This window comes from Podarcis liolepis (assembly GCF_965112155.1).
Source record: "Podarcis liolepis genome assembly, chromosome: 4".
NCBI classification, from domain to species: domain Eukaryota; kingdom Metazoa; phylum Chordata; class Lepidosauria; order Squamata; family Lacertidae; genus Podarcis; species Podarcis liolepis.
This window is the reverse complement of record NC_139558.1, coordinates 11,749,327-11,765,015: the sequence shown is the minus strand read 5'-3', so window position 1 is coordinate 11,765,015 and position 15,689 is coordinate 11,749,327. Positions and strand designations below refer to the sequence as shown.

General features: G+C 43.5%; 1 long non-coding RNA gene across 1 annotated transcript; it reads right to left on the bottom strand.

Annotated features, from left to right (window-relative positions):
- Window positions 1-11,132: 11,132 nt before the first annotated feature.
- On the bottom strand, window positions 11,133-15,365 carry LOC310706067. The gene is made up of 3 exons (XR_014525632.1): window positions 15,000-15,365; window positions 13,493-13,795; window positions 11,133-13,270 (listed from the first exon to the last, which is right to left on the bottom strand). It is a non-coding gene; the product is annotated as an uncharacterized lncRNA (long non-coding RNA).
- Between the last annotated feature and the right edge of the window lie 324 nt (window positions 15,366-15,689).

Here is a 15,689-nt window from a genome sequence, read left to right as displayed (position 1 = left end):
TTAAGCCTCGTTTCTCATTAGCTTTCTGAACATCATCACAAATTTGATGGTCTGGTTCACACAAGTAAAAAAAACCCCTATTTTGTCAAAGGGTTATGTAAGGCAGTAAACGTGTTTTGCCGCTGGCAGGAGAGAAACACTTCTAAAATGTTTTCACAAGGTCTCAGAACAGTGCAGAAGTTTGCAGTATCCTGATCACAGCCGCGGTTCTTTCCTGAAGAAATGTGCTTACATTTTGAATAGTACTGAGGTCCTATCTGCGGAGAATTGTGGTGGCACAGACAGAAGTCAAACTAAAGAGGACCCCCCCTTTTTTACCCTTTCTCTTTGCTCCTATCAACACTTTGGGCCCCTCCAGACATTCTGTTTATTGTGTATTTATGATGATTTGTGCTCATGATGGTACTGGGGCAGTTATATGCAGTTATACGTGATCCCACTTTCAACACTCTTCGCTCCTGCAAGTTTCATGGTGGATATACTGCTTCGTTTCCAATGAGTTTTGTGTCCTGTAGCTTCCTGCTGAAATCCCGTATTTTGCAAGTGTTAAGCATTTGTTTTTGTCTCACGCTTGTTGCACTATAGCACAAGAGTGTCCCCCTCCAGATGGCAATTGTTGGTTTTTAATATTTTGGTTAAAGGGAAATATTTGATACAATAAAAGGAGAATGTCCTGGGTGCCTAGATCCAAATTTGGGGCAGGTATTTTTGGGTGAGAGATCCCCAGCAGATATTTAAAATAGCAAAATAAAGCATAGAATCATAGGCTGTTAGACCTTTAAAATATTCCCTTCTATGTTGCTTCCAAAGCTCCCCACTTCCCTTAGCATAGAAAGAGACCACATGTTTGACAAGTTAAAAATGTTTTACTTACCAACTCTGCAAAGAGTTGATTCATGTACTTTTCCATACAGCAGAAAGAAAAGACAAGCAGTACAATTTAGTTTCAAAATGTTGGTAAATGGTAAATGCTTCTAAATTATATGTATAGAAACAGAAAGGTGGCTTGGAGCATCCAGCTTCAATAGCCTTACTGGTAGGTTGTCACATGGTGAAAAAGAATAGTGGAAAGTGGGAGAACAAAGGGTTTGCTAGTTCTTCATCCCAAGGTTAGGGGGTATGATCTAGCTAAGCCAGGCAGGACAGCTTACTCTATGGTCTTAACCCCTTCATGCATTAGTTAGAGTTAAGTATTTTTTGTATATGAGATTAGATATATCCTATACTAATAACGTGGTGACATTGAGTAAGCATTGCAAAGCAACTGGGTGACCTTGGGCCACCCGCTGCCTTTCATCCGAAATGACCCCACAGGGCTTTTGTGGGAATTAAATGAGGAAGAGGGAATTAAATGAGCTCCTTGGATAAAAGGGTATGATACAAATGCAGTCATAAAAAAAATAGAATAAAGCAATGTAAATCCACCACTAAGAAACTATTATTGGATCAATGTCACGTTGCAGAACAGAGTCTGGAGGGGCCCTTAAGAGATTCTTTACAGGTGGCTACGAGGAAACAATCAATGCCTCCGCTACCCCATCGCTTAGCTGGGAAGCATGCAGCTTTGGAAGAGGAGCTTGCAGTGGCGTTGCCAAACGCCAAACCGGACTCCATGGAGCAGATATCGCCACACCTCCTCAGCTTGATCCAGAAGGCACCCAGCATGAGCAGAGGAGGTCCACAGAGAGCCACCCTAATTGCACCCCTTTTCCCATCAGAAGGGTTAATCCCTATGGACAAGGTGGCCTTCAGCTTGCCTGTTTTTCCTGCCTCCCTGTATCCTGTTCCCCTCAAAATGATGTGGCTTATATTTATGCCACCCCCACACTTCAGCTGACGTTGGCTCCCAATATGCAGCTTACAATTAATCTACACACAAATGTACAACATAAAATGAGGGCTATGTTGGAATTTGTGCCAGTCTCTTCTGATCCCTGGCAGTTGGCAATGCAGCCCAGGTTCCCAGCTCTTTCCTGCGGCACTCTGATGCCAACGGTAAAGCTGACGTGGTTAACTTTATGTTTCAAAATGGGTTAGATTTCCTGGGGTATGCTAGCATGATCAATAGTCTCCATTTCTGATTAACTGGAGATTAATACTGATTAAGGAACACAAAATAATTTGCAAACTCGCCAGGAGCAAAAAAACAACAACCTCCAAACAACCCACCATCAATAGTATTTAGTTACTAATTCACAGAAAGTATAGGGGGGAAAGTATGATGGAACAACACGGAAACAGAACGTGCCAACATAAAAACTGTCCTACGTAGTTCTGGGAAGACGACCAAATAACAGAAGAAAACAGTAATAACATTTTGACCAGCCTCCAGGGTTTGGCCAAGGTAGCAACTGTGCTATGCTTTTTGAGGTTAATCATCATTTTGAGCTGCTTTCAAATCAAAATTTCTGCTCCTATATAATTATAGCTCTTTAAATAAAGGAGCCTGGCAGAGCTATTCATCTGTTACTTCTAAATACCATACACCTCCTAGACGTCTTAGAAAATTGGCCTCATTTTTTGTACCAAACATAAGGGAGCCAAAGTTCTGAAATCAATTACTTTATGCACAATTGAGAGATCTGAAAGCATCAAGATGGAACTTATTTTACTACCTTTTTTATCAAAACAGATGGAGACATACATTGCAAAGCTTCTAAGAACAGAAGCCAATCTGTACTCCCTCATCCTTTAGCCAAGCCATTGAAATTTCACTTAGATACTGCAGAAGGCATTGTTTGCAATCAATATGGGGCAAGACCAATATTAGAATGCCAGGGTAGCTCTAGTCTTCTTCAGACATAGTGTGGGGACAGAGATCTACTAATAACTAGGAGGCCTATGGCCAGTGGCGTAGCGTGCGTTGTCAGCACCCAGGGCAAGGCAAGTAATTTGCGCCCCCTAACCCGTGGATTTGCACCCCCTAACCCATGGATTTGCGCCCCCTAACCCTAACCCCCAGATGTTGTGCCCGGTGCGGCCGGCCCCCCCTGCACCCCCTACGCTACGCCACTGCCTATGGCTGCATACACCAAGCCCATGCCCACACCTCCCCACACCTGTCTTTAGCCTTGCTGATCAAAGAAGGTCTGAAGGAGGATTCTGTCCATTTTCATTTGAACACCTCTGCACAACTAGAGATGCTACTTTATCAGGGTTCCAATTGCACTCAACATGGGAAGGTCAAGAAGGCCTTTATGAGGAACGGTTGAAGGAGCTGGATATGTTTAGCCTCGAAGAGACTGAGAAGAGATAGGATAGCCATCTTCAAATATCTTAAGGGCTGTCACATGAAAGATGGAGCAAGCTTGTCTTCTCCTGCTCTGCAAGTTAGGACTCGAACCAATGGCTTCAAGCTCCAAGAAAGGATATTCCGACTAAATGTGAGGAAGAACTTTCTGAAAGTAAGAGCTGTTCAACAGTGGAACAGTCTCCCTTGGGAGGTTGTGGACTCTCCTTCCTTGGAGATTTTTCAGCAGAGGTTGGATGGCCATCTATCATGGATGCTTTAGCTGAATTTCCTGCATTGCAGGGGTTTGGACTAGATGACTCTTGGGGTCCCTTCCAACTCTACAATTCTATGATTCTAAGAACAGAGGACGTAGGGCTGAAACAAAAAGGGGTGTTGGGGACAGCATCAGTGCAGGAAGCACCGTGCCTCTTACACGGCTGGATATTTCCTAGTCAAGCTTAATATCTCAACAGCACTTCCCTGCTGCTATGTTTTTAGCAGCTCTATGCTTGAGTTCAGTACATGTTTTACACGCAAACAGTCCCTGGTTCAAACTGTGAAAAGGACCCATGCCTGAAACCCTGGAGAACTGATGGCAGTCACTGTCAAAAATACTAATCTAGATGGACCAATGATCTATGTTTCCAAGAATTCTCATTTAACATATTTTGCTCCCTCAACCCTTCCAAGTAAAACAAACTTATTACTGAGAGCTTGTGAGAAGGCAGGCTGTAAATTTTCATAAAACCCCACCCACTTTTAATGGATCAAATGAAAGCTACAGTGGATGGTTTTATTTATTTAATAAATGTATGAGCATCTATTCGCAGCACAATTATCTTCCCACAGTGTCTTACAGCATTTAAAACCATTCTAATCCATATAAAATAGAAAGCAATATTTAATAAAACTGTAGGGATGTTGTCAGGCTGCAGTTTCCAGGGCTGCTACAAACTACAGAATAACAGAAAAGCAACATTGGATGGTGAGGAGGGGGGGGGATGTAGAAAGGGGCAAGCAGGTGGCCCAGGTAAACAGGCAGGCATGCAGGCAGTCCAGGCAAGCAGTCAAGATGGACTGGTGAGCAGGCAGCACAGCCGAGTAGCGCGGATAGTGGATGGCCCAGGTGAGCCTGCTGCTAAACCCAGACTCCTGTTAACCTTGCCAAACCCTCTTAGAAGCTCATGCCCCCCTTACAGCTCCCTCAAACTGCATACCTTCCAACTTTTCTCTGATGAAAATAGGGACATCCCATTCCATAATAATAATTTTACTATTTATACCCCACACATCTTACTGGATTGCTCCAGCCACTCCAGGCAGCTTCGAATGTATATAGAAAGATAATAAAACATTTAACATTAAAACAACCTTCCCTATACATGACTGCCTTCAGATGGCTTGGGGGTCGGATAACTCCATACCCTCCAACATTTCTCCATTGAAAATAGGGACATCCTAAGGAAAAGTGGGGCATTCCAGGGTCAAATCAGAAACTGGGACAGCTTCTCTAAATCAGGGAAGTCCCTGGAAAATAGGGACGCTTGGAGGGTCTGAAACTGCAACCATTCTCCTTGAATGCAAGGAGCAAGGGGGTGATGATGGGGTATAAAGGGAAGGGGCTGGTGAAGTGTAAAGAGATTGCAGTGGTTTGCAAGGGGAGGGTAAGCAGAGTTGGAAACAGTGGTGGCCTTAGTCCTTAGTACAATACATTCATAATAGCAGCAGTAAAAAGATTCCAAGGATTTCTATATAATTTGATCCATTTTGGTGTACCACTGCCAGACATTCCAATACAAGACAAAAAACAACAACAACTGAGGCCATAATCAATTGATTCCCCAACTCCCAAATGAACTAAACCCATTTTCATAGAGACACTGAAAAAGCAGAGCTTTTCAGTTACAGTCAATCTACTGATGGATAATGGGAAATGAGTGACAGTGCATGTTTTTTAAAAATTGCACAGCATTGTCTTTGTGTGGAAGATTGAAAATGGATTCCCCACCAGATGTAGTTATGGTTGAGGGTCTGTTACAAAGCGATGTCTTTGCATTAAACTATTTAAAAAAGCAACAACTGAGCTATAAGCTCTTATGAGCTAAAATGTTTTCAAAAAATGGTTATGCAATGCTTCTAAAGAGCTTTTTTTTTAAAGTAGATTTTCTCTCAGTCCAAATGTTTTAAATTATGCTGTTGTCAAGCAGCAAAATCTCTATGTGTGTTTCTAAAGAAGAGCAGGGGAGGTGACTCACGGCATCCTAAGGAGCTACTACTAAACACTCAACATACTGAAAGTATACAGTAAGCAGCAGTGCTTAAATCTACAGTACTTAAGAAGAAAGAACATCATGTGGTCAATTTGAGCATATTCTGCTGCTGTGATAGCAGCGTTGAGACTTTGATTCTGACCCTGGAAAATCCACTTAAAAGTCTGCCTCGTGCTGATTTGAATGCCTATAGAATCTATATCGATTCTGTCACTGACAAAACACAGAATTCCATTCAGCAGCAGGAGAGAGGTGAGGGTAGGATCAAAATCTGCGTCATCCACATGGTTGCATTGCTAGTTTTTAATGTCTGTAACAGAAAATTGTCTGTACTAAAAACACACGAATCTGGCGGTCATTTCTCACAGTAAAAAGAATTTTAGGAAAGGGCAGTGGAAATGGAGAGTTAGCTTATACAGGAAAAATAGTTGCTTGCTTGCTTTATATTTTGCATTAATCAGTAAATGAGGCAAGGTGATAGACTTCCTTTTTACCACAGAGTGTGCAATACCTCAGGAGAAGCACCCAACTGGGAGCTTTGCCCTAAGGAAATGAAAACAAGATGATGCGTAGTGGTAGTCATACTCAGAGTATACCCACACTGATTTCAATGAGTCCACTCAGAGTATAACTAATATTAGCCACCACACATTACTTTTGGTAAAATAAAAAGCCAACCTACTTTTGAAAAAATACAATAAACAAGGAAAGTTGGAGCCCCAAATAACAATTTGTATGTTGAATGGGAAGAAGCAATTATTCAGGGTACTCTCACCTTTTTTTATTAGGATATTTGAGCAGAGATTTTGATCCCTGGGCTCATCACTGCAGATTTTTAACTGATTTAAGAGTGATTTCCTCATATCAGAGCATCCTAGGAAATACAATTCTGTGAAGGGAAAACGGAAACATGTAGCAGTGTCCTCAGCACTCTGACAAATATAACTCCCAGAATTCTTCAGGGAGGAGAAACACATGTATTTAGTAAAACAAATATGGAATACCTAACAGTTCTGGTGGATATACAATCTGTGTATAAGATTACAAAATGCTTTTTTGCCCAGGGATTTTGTGTAGTCTCTTCTACTTCAATAGTTTTGTATCTGTGTTGCCTCTCAGTCTTATTTTTGTTTGAAGGATATTATTACATTGCATTATTTTTTTTAAAGAAGATGATTGAACACTGCAATGGGATCCACTGGGTAAAGGGTGGTCTAGAATTCTAACAAATAAATATGAATAAAGAAAAGCTTAATTCACTGAAAGCTATTTTGTAAAAAACAAAACCCTAATATTAAGAGGAACAATGCACATTGTTCTGCAAGGTTGCTAAGTAACAGTGGCATGTGCCCCATTGTGACACAATCCCCTGTTGGATGACTTGCGACCAAGTGATTTTTTCTTGTTCTTATTATTAACTGAATTTATATACCACCCTAAACCCGCAGGTCTCAGGATAAAATCAGAATATAAAACTACAAAGTACAAAACCAAAATACAGTGGTGCCTCCCAAAACGAAAAGCATCCGTTCTGTGATTCTCTTCGTCTAGTGGTTTTTTTTGTCTTGCGAAGCAAGCCCATTGACGGATTAGCGGATTAGCGCTATTAGAGGCTAATCTGCTGATCGGATCAGCTGATAAGCGGCTTAGCGGCTTAGGAAAAGGGGGGAGAAAGGGGGAAAAAACCAGCAGGAACTCGCAAGACATTGTCGTCTTGCGAAGCAAGCCCATAGGAGATTCGTTTTGCGAAGCACCTCCAAAACGGAAAACTCTTTCGTCTAGCGAGTTTTCCGTCTTGCGAGGCATTCGTCTTGCGGGGCACCACTGTAAAAACAACCACCCAATACCCTCCCAAAACATTTTAAAGGGACATAGGATGTCAATCAAATCAACCAAGTGAGGATGCCCTGGCACCAGGATGGTGCCTGCCATCTCCACCTTCTGGCGGTGAATGCATTGGGATCCTTGGATCTCGACTGATTTCGCAAACTAGCAGCACATCCTGTACAATACTTTCTGTTAAATTTTATCTGTACAATCAGAATGAATTTCAGGAACCAAAGAGTTGTATTGAAAAATATGACTTCTGATCCTTCTGGCCCCAAAATGGCAACTAGGCATGCCGTTTTAGTGACTGTAAGCCTGGTTTAAGGAGTCATTTGGCACCTAGCTGGTATATCTGACTTTCTAACACTGCTTCTCCCATAAGCCATACAATTCAGTGATACTCCTCAAAATCTTTTATTTGCCTCCTGTTCTTTCTGAGTCAAGCATGAACACCTTTCACAGCCACGTTCTCAGTGGGTCTAATTCCTTCCTGCGCTCTGTGCAAGTTGCTCATGGCAGATTTTTGTCAAACCTGGAGGACCCAGGTGCCCCAAGTTTAGTGCAGTGATGAAGACCCTGCAACCCATTTCAATTTTTGGCGGTGCCGTTGAAAGGGCAAAGAGGATGCCCTGGACTGGAAGAATAGCATCCCTTTTTTTTACTGGCCCAGTGCCCTGGATATGGATAAGATTGGCTCTGATGTGGTGAGGAAATGATCGGGAATGGTTGTGAGGCCAGAGAGATTTAGCTGTTTGGGTAAGGAGGTGGCATGTCTCTGGTTCAAGAAGACCTCTGGGGTGAGCAAGGGCATACTGTTAAGGAATAATCATTTCTCTTTACTTCTGTTTTCCCCCCTTGTCTCATGGCGAAGGCCTCTCGACTCATCTATTAAGTTGCCATTGAAGGGGCCAGAGAACAAATTTAAAGCATCCTTGAAGCCTAGAGAAAAGGTCTCCCGCCACCTTACTCCCCCTGCTTTTGATGCAGAGGCCTGGCACTTTCACTGCAGTAGTTAAAACATGGGTCACCAATATGGCAGCTTCAGGTACACATGTGCCCACACAGACCTTCTCTGGTGCTCACAGGGTTCCCTGCTGAAATTAGGCTTGAGACAGGCATTCTATCAGAGTCAACATAAAGGGTTGTGGTGCCCACAGGTCCAAATGGTTGGTGACCACTGAGTTAGGATGTTGGCCTTTGAGCTGGGAGACCAGGGTTCAAATTCCCCCTCCCCCATGATGTTGACTAGGGGACCTTGGGCAGTTGCTGTGTCTTGGTCTAATCTACCTCACAGGGTTGTTGTGAAGATAAAATGGGGAGAGGGAGAACCATGCGCTCTTTGGAGGAAAGATGGGATATCAATGTAATTATAAGTAAATCATATGACTGACAGGTGGGTTGTCCCACCCAACTGTCAAAGTTGGCCTGCATGGTGGCCAAAAAGGTTACCTGGTCTAAGAGGTTAGTGTGGCAGGGAGGTTGTGGGGGGTGGCCCAGAGGCACTGGGTAATAAAAGCAAGCAAGGGTGCAGCCCCTAGTATTGTAATAAGCTTTTAAAATTAGACACTTTCGGTTATAAACAAATTTGTTTTCAGTGGAATTTAGCTTTTCCTCTTTCCACTCTCAGCTAAAGTAAGTATCTCATGATACTTAGGTGAGAATAATCTGATAAAGGGAATATACTGGATCCATACTTTCCCATAAACTATTTTGAAATAAGTTATTTTAGAGAAATCAAATGTGCATGTATGTAGTTGTTTCAACTGAGTATGGTAACATGCCATCTTATTTCATCCCATCTGCTATATATCTTCTTATTGCCTTTAACATTTTGCACAGGAGACCTTTTTCCTTCTGAGTATTTTTCTAGCTCTGGTATTGTCATTTGTTACATAATTTGGGCAAGCCATCTAATTCTTCACATACCAAAGGGACCAGATAAGGGTGGTGTTGGAGGAAATGCCAAGAAACAGATGCTTTGGGTGTGGCTTCAGCCTCAGTTAATTAAAACCACATATATTTTCAGATGGAATTCTAATAAATACAAAATCTCCACCAAAGTAATTTCAGAATAGTTGTGCAATATAAAGTATGCTCAGATAGACACGAACCAGTTCCTTAATTACAGTATAAATGAGACGACTCACTGACTACCATGAGTAGAGTCAAACTGACTCAAAGTTTCCCTATACATGTGTCATTTTGCTTAAGGGAGCAGAAAGCTATTAGCAAATTATCTGAAGATAGCAGATGCTTCCAACCCTATTTAAAAAAAGAACTTGTTCTGACAGGTTGTCTGAAACAACTAAAATTACCCACTGGCACTGCAAACTTTCCTATTGCTTTACTTGTATTATGTATGCATTCAAACTAGAGGGAAGTCCCAAAGATGCCCATTTTAAGCGGCTAGGATAATCTATGCTCTGTAATTTATCCCTATTCCAAACTCCATTCAGAAACAGGGCTACTGCTGGCTGGACCAGCTCGGGCTTGGCAGCGGGAAAACAAGCCTCTAAAATACAGTGGTGTCTCGCAAGACGAAATTAATTCATTCCGCAAGTTTTTTTGTCTAGCGAATTTTTTGTCTTGCGAAGCACGGTGTCGGAAAAGTTTTGGAGAAGCTTCAAAAATCACCAAAAACCTCAAAAAAGGCTACCACGCCGCGTTCTATGAGTTGCTCCTCGAAGTCAAGTCGCAACTGTATTAAGGGTGTTAAGAAAAAGGAAACAAACTTGCAAAAAATGCAAGACGTTTTCATCTTGCGAAGCAAGCCCATAGGGAAATTCGTCTTGCGAAGCAGCTCAAAAACCGCAAAACCCTTTCGTCTAGCGAGTTTTTCGTCTTGCGAGGCATTCGTCTTGCGGGGCACCACTGTAAAGTTCACCTTCCACCATCCTTTCTGCCAGCGTAGCTTCCACTGGGTTGCTAGGTCATGCAAACCAGCTAAATTGAATTTGAATAGAGGTAAGTCTCCCCTTGCCTCATCCCTTTTTCAGGAAACTCTCTGGCTTCTGTTGAGCCGCAGCTGAGCCAGAATGGAAAACTTATGGCACTGTATCTCTGGATGAGCTGAGACTTCAGCAGCCAGAGATTTGCCTATTTCAGTTCTTGGGTTTGGATTCCTCCCTTTACTACCATCTACCACTGATTTACAACCAGCAATTAGCACTGCACAAAACACAAGCACGACATGATCATTGCTCAGAGGGCCTGTGTTACTGTATAAAAGAGATGTGACAAGAGAGATGATACATACAGTTAATTGGAGGGTTAACTGTTCAAAGTTGTAGAAAAAGTGAGGCTGGTTGACCAAAGTAAAATGTGTCTTGCTTAAAAGGCCTAGAAACCATATACAGTGGTACCTCTGGTTGCGAATGGGATCTGTTCCGGAGTCCCATTCGCAACATGAGCAGAACGTCTGTGCATGTGTGTGATGTCATTTTGTGCGTTTGTGCATGCGGCGAAACCCGGAAGTAAACCTTTCCGGTACTTCCGGGTTGCCGTGGGACGTAACCTGAAAAACTGTATCATGAAGCAAACGCAACACGAGGTATGACTGTATCAAAAATGACATATTGTCATATTCCTGCACTGCAGGGGGTAGGACTAGATGACTCTTGGGTCCCTTGCAACTCTATTATTCTATGAATATGGATGTAAGCCTCTAATATTTTAGTGATTAAACAGTATATAAATTAGGTTAAAAAAATAAAGGACAGCATATATACAGTCTAGGTAAGCAACTGCCTGACAGTATCTGTTCGAGGGGTAACAGCACTTTGTAGGCAACCAGGAACAGCTCAATTTTATTCACATTTTTCAATACATAGGGAACTGCAATGTTGTGGTATGGTTTTAGGGACAGATACTATAGGGCTAGTACTACATGCTTGCAATCTTCTCAACCTGTATATTTGTATATACACACTTTATTACAGAAGGAATTCTCCCCACTGTGCTCTTGCCACAACAGAAACTGTCCCTGATAACTGGTACCCTGGAATTTTCTCATACTTTGAGAAGTTGTGTGGGAATGCCAAACTGAGGACTGGTCACAGAGCTCCATGCCACTAGGAAGCCTACAGAGGGCTTGGCTAGTTTGCCAGCTTTAGCTCTGTGGCATAAAATAGCCTAACCTGGAACTGGTAACGCGAGGAACCAGTAGAATCCCATCTGGCCTTTTATTACATAAGTGCAAACTCTGGCCAGGCTCCTTATTTGAGAAAGATCAAGCTAGCATAGTCAAAGCTGCCCAGAAACCACTAGTAACACTGCCTAACTTCTACCAAGCCACTGGCTTAACTATTTGCTTGCCTCCATCTTTGATAAGTAGATAATGTGCAACATATACAGCGTGAAATCTATGTAACATGTATATACCAATTGTGTCCACTTCATGCATCAAATAGGCTCTTGCCTATAAAATGTCATGACCCTCCTCTGACAGGTTGCATGCCTTCAACCTGAGACTTCACTTGGCTTCCCTTTTCAAGCCATTCCTGGTTCTATGAGACAGTAGGGCGGGGAAAGGTGGGGTCCCTCGCCTGAACCGCCCCTTCTTTCACCACATCCTTTGTACTTTCCTCTGCCTCGGACTACCCTGACTTCCCTTCCTCCCCTGGCTCCTGCCTTGTAGGTGGCATCACACACCATAAATCTCTGGTTCCTTGCCTCTACCACACACTCTTTGGAACCCTGCCAGTTCCTAACTTAAAAGCTCATGCCATGATAAATTAGTTTTAAAGGTGCCCTATGATTTGAGTCGGTCACAAATATAATAATTATATAAATAAACTTATAATAATAAAGATCACCTTTCATCAAAGTCCAGAGCAGATTACAACACTATAATACATACAAAACACAAAGCAATCAAAGATAAAACAGAATCCACTTCAGGAAAAGCTGCACTACATATGCCACTCCTACAGTACTGTTCTGAAAAGGAATATTTTTTATCTGGTACTGAAAGACAGATAGGGTAGCCAAAGCCAGCCAAAGCTTGAGGGGGATTTCATAACTGGGGTGCTACTGCTGAGAAAGCTCTCCATTGGGTCCCTGACCCATAGTCCTCCACACCTGATAGTATTACTAAGAGGGCCTATCCAGGCAATTTCAAAGAATGGGCAGGAGAGAATAGGAAGAGGAACTCCTTCAGAGTCCTAAATTGCTCAAGGCTTTATATGTCAAAACTATTGTCTTGAATTGGGCCCAGCAGAAAACCAAGTAGTCAGTACAGAACTTACAAGTATATCACATGGTTCTTTCAAATACATCAGACCCATCAGGACTCTGTAGCAGCTGCATTCATACTAGCTGCAATCTATGAACTACCGGTATTTTCAAGGGCAGCCCCACACAGAATTCATTGCAATAGTTTAAATGGAAGGTTACTATGTTACTGGCTCACATTGGCCAGGCTGTCCTCCTGCAAGAAAGCCGGAACTGGCAAGATAACCATAATTAGAAATGGGTACTGAATGCAGAGGTCACTTGGGCCTCCAGAAACAAAGAGGAATTGAGAAGTATTCCCAGACTACATACCTTAAACTTCAGGGGGAGTATCTCCAGAAAAGGCCACATTCCTATTTTCCGGACCTAGGCTCCACCAATCCACAGAATCTCTTTCTTGTTGGGATTCAGCTTCAGCTTTTTGGCTTTCATCCTACCAGTATTACCCCCAGGAACTGAACAAGAACTTGCAGAGCTTCACCTGACTCAAATTATATGGAGAAATGCAGCTGAATGTCATCAACATACTGATGCCACCTCACTCTTCTAAACTCCCTGCAAACTGCTTCCAGCAGCTTCATATGCATGATAGAGAGTATAGGGGCAGAATAAACCCTGAGGGCCTCCACAGCATACTTAGCATGAGGCCAGGAAGTCGTCCACTACTACCACTCTCTGAAAGTAGTCCTATAAGCAGAAGCAGAACCACCTAAACACTTTCAGTAGCACCTTAAAGACCAACTAAGTTAGTTCTTGGTATGAGCTTTCGTGTGCATGCACACTTCTTCAGATACACAGATACACTGAATACTCTTCAGATACTTCAGATACACTGTGTATCTGAAGAAGTGTGCATGCACACAAAAGCTCATACCAAGAACTAACTTAGTTGGTCTTTAAGGTGCTACTGGAAGGAATTTTTTATTTTCACCTAAACACTGTACCCTTCGCTCCCACACCACAGAGCCAATTCAGGAGAATATCATGGTCAGCTGTATCAAATGTTGCTGAGAGATCCCAGGAAAATTAACAAGGTCATACTTCCACTGTCCCTTTCCCAATAAAAGACATCATTTCACTGCCCAAACCAGGCCTGAAATGGTTCTCAATAATGAGAGCAATACTGTATTATGTCAGTGCTTAAGGAGTTGAACAGAGGTCGATTCCAAAACTTGGAGATCTCTCTAGATCCTGTCTCTGTGCTCCATTTGCTGTCTTCTAGCAGGTACCAAACCTGCAGAAAAGGAAAAAAATAATGCAGCAAATACTGCTGTTCTTATGTGCTATATTCTAGCTCCAAAAGTAAAACAGGTTGCTTAGCCTGTTGCATACAAACACACACACACACACATGTGTCAGTCTGTACATCACCCTGTATAATAATAATCACTATTTATTAAATTTGTATACTGCCCTACACTCGCAGGTCTTAGGGCAGTTCCAAGTTAAACCAAAATATAAAAACACAAAATACACAAAAATAAAAAACCAATAATCCCCCTCCCTCCCCAACAACACATTTTAAAAGGCCATTGGGTGTCAATCAATGAAGGTGCCAGGCGAACTACCCTGGGGAGAGCATTCCACAAACGGGAAGCCACTGCAGAGAAGGCCAGTTCTTGTGTTGCCACCCTCTGAAGGGTGTCAGAAGATAATAATAATAATAATAATAAATTTTATTTATATCCCGCCCTCCCCAGCCGAAGCCGGGCTCAGGGCGGCTAACAACAATCAAATAATCAAACAGTCAAATAGTCACACAATCTAAAAATATTTCATTATAAAAATTAATTAAATCAAATTGATGGCAACCAATTAAGCAAAATTCTGTGCAGGTTGCCAGAGGAGGGAGTCAGGCTGCGCCCTGACCAAAGGCCTGGCGGAACAACTCTGTCTTGCAGGCCCTGTGGAAAGATGTCAGGTCCCGCAGGGCCCTAGTCTCTTGTGACAGAGCATTCCACCAGATTGGAGCCGCAGCCGAGAAGGCCCTGGCTCTAGTTGAGGCCAGCCTAACCTCTCTGAGGCCTGGGACCTTGAGGATGTTATTATTTGCAGACCGTAGGTTTCTCTGTGGGGCATACCAGGAGAGGCGGTCCCGTAGGTACGAGGGTCCTAGGGTCTGGGTACGTTCATATGGAAAGCGGCGGTCCTTGAGGTATTGCGGTCCTATGCCATTTAAGGCTTAATCGGTCAAAATCAGCACTTTTAATTGGGCCAGGAAACTAATTTGCAGGCAGTGCAGTCGGACCAGGATCAGTGCAATATGCTCAACCTGCCTTGCTCCAGTGAGCAACCTGGCCGCTGAATTCCGAACCGTCTTCAGAGGCAGCACTATGCGCAGTAATCTAACCTTGAAGTTACCAGAGCATAGACAGTAGCTGGGTTATCCCTGTCCAGGTAGGGACAGCTGCTGCCTTCGCTAATTCTGTTTATTTTACCTCAGTGCGCTTTATTATTCTCATATCGTGAGCTGCCCTCCTGGAGACCTATGCTAAAATACTTTGGCACAGAATCATCATGTTTGAAGGGACCCACAGGGGTCATCCAGCCTAACCCCGTGAAAGCAGGCGTATGCACGGGGATTGAACCTCGGTGTTACCAGGGCTAACCAACTAAAGTTATAAGGAACTTCGTAAGAAATGAACAAAAAAGGCCTCTTTTTCGTCGGCGCAGCACAGAGGACTGGGCTTTTGAAAACCGCACCGTTGGGAAGGGCTGAGAGCCCCCGTGAGGGAAAACCCCTCTCCTTCCGCCGGCCGACGAGATCCTGCCAGGCCCAGAGGCCGCCTGAGGGAAAAGTGACCGTTGGGCGGGGGAGGGGAAGGAGCCCGCCCGCCAGCCAGTCAGAGTCCTCTTTCCCACCGCGTCTCCCAGCAGCGACAGAACCCCGGCCGCCGATTGGGCCGCCGCCGCGGCGCGCGCACGACTTTCGGGGGGCGCGCGCTCCGGTTGGTCCGGAGCCACGTGCCCTCCCAAATCCGACGAGGGCAAGGCGGGCCTCCTGTTTCCTAGGCTACAGCGGGAAGGCGAAGAGAGCTGGTCACGTGGGGAGAGGGCGGAGGACGAGGTGGGGAGGGTGTGCGAGAGAGTGTCTGTGTGTCTCTCTCTGCGTGTGTGTCATTCAACTT